The sequence below is a fragment of the Rutidosis leptorrhynchoides genome, chromosome 11 (genome assembly GCF_046630445.1).
Source record: "Rutidosis leptorrhynchoides isolate AG116_Rl617_1_P2 chromosome 11, CSIRO_AGI_Rlap_v1, whole genome shotgun sequence".
NCBI lineage: Eukaryota > Viridiplantae > Streptophyta > Magnoliopsida > Asterales > Asteraceae > Rutidosis > Rutidosis leptorrhynchoides.
The window spans coordinates 49,093,644-49,094,492 of record NC_092343.1 but is presented as its reverse complement, the minus strand read 5'-3'; the positions used below and the strand labels follow the sequence as shown (position 1 = coordinate 49,094,492).

At 36.4% G+C, this 849-nt stretch overlaps 1 non-coding gene across 1 annotated transcript; it reads left to right on the top strand.

The window, feature by feature from the left end:
• The first annotated feature begins 525 nt into the window (after window positions 1–525).
• On the top strand, window positions 526–632 carry LOC139879261 (small nucleolar RNA R71). Its single transcript, XR_011770113.1, has one exon. It is a non-coding gene; the product is annotated as a small nucleolar RNA R71 (small nucleolar RNA).
• The last annotated feature ends 217 nt before the right edge of the window (window positions 633–849 follow it).

Genomic DNA, 849 nt, shown 5'->3' with positions numbered 1-849 from the left:
TAAGTATTGTTGGATACTTGTTGATTACTAGGACCTTGTTGGTTGTTGTATGGAATATTTTGGTTATAATTCTGGTTTTGATTGTAAATCGGTCTTGGCGGTTGATAATTATTCTGATAATTATTTCCAGGCCTTTGGTTTAGATATGAAAAATTCTCTCGTTGTTCCATTGTTAGTTCAATACTAAGACAATCTTTTGTCAAATGTGGTCCTCCACACTGCTCACAACTAATTCATATTGAGTGTATATCCTTAGTCATCTTTTCCATTCGTCTCTCGACAGCATCTATCTTTGCGGAAATGGAATCTAAGTCATGGCTAGAATCGGCTCTAGCTGCTTTAGATGATCTAACGATATCTTTTTCTTGGTGCCACTCATGTGAGTGGGAAGCAGTGTTATCAATAATTTTGTAAGCATCAGTTTCTGTTTTCTTTATAATAGAACCACCAGCTGCTATATCGATGTCTTTCCTTGTAGTGATGTCGCATCCTTGGTAGAATATTTGTACTATTTGACAAGTGTCTAAACCATGTTGCGGACATCCTCTTAATAACTTTCCAAATCTTGTCCACGCCTCATATAGAGTTTCATTTGGTTACTGTGTAAACGTAACAATTTCTCCTTGAAGTCTTACGGCTTTAGATGCCGGAAAGAATTGTTTAAGAAAATTTTCAACTAAAACGTCCCATGTATCAATCGCCCCTTCAGGTAACAATTCCAACCAATCTTTGGCTTCTCCCTTTAAAGTCCAGGGAAATAACATGAGATATATCTGTTCATCTTCCACTTCTCGGATTTTAAATAGTGTACAGATCCTATTAAAGGTACGAAGATGTTCATTTGGATCT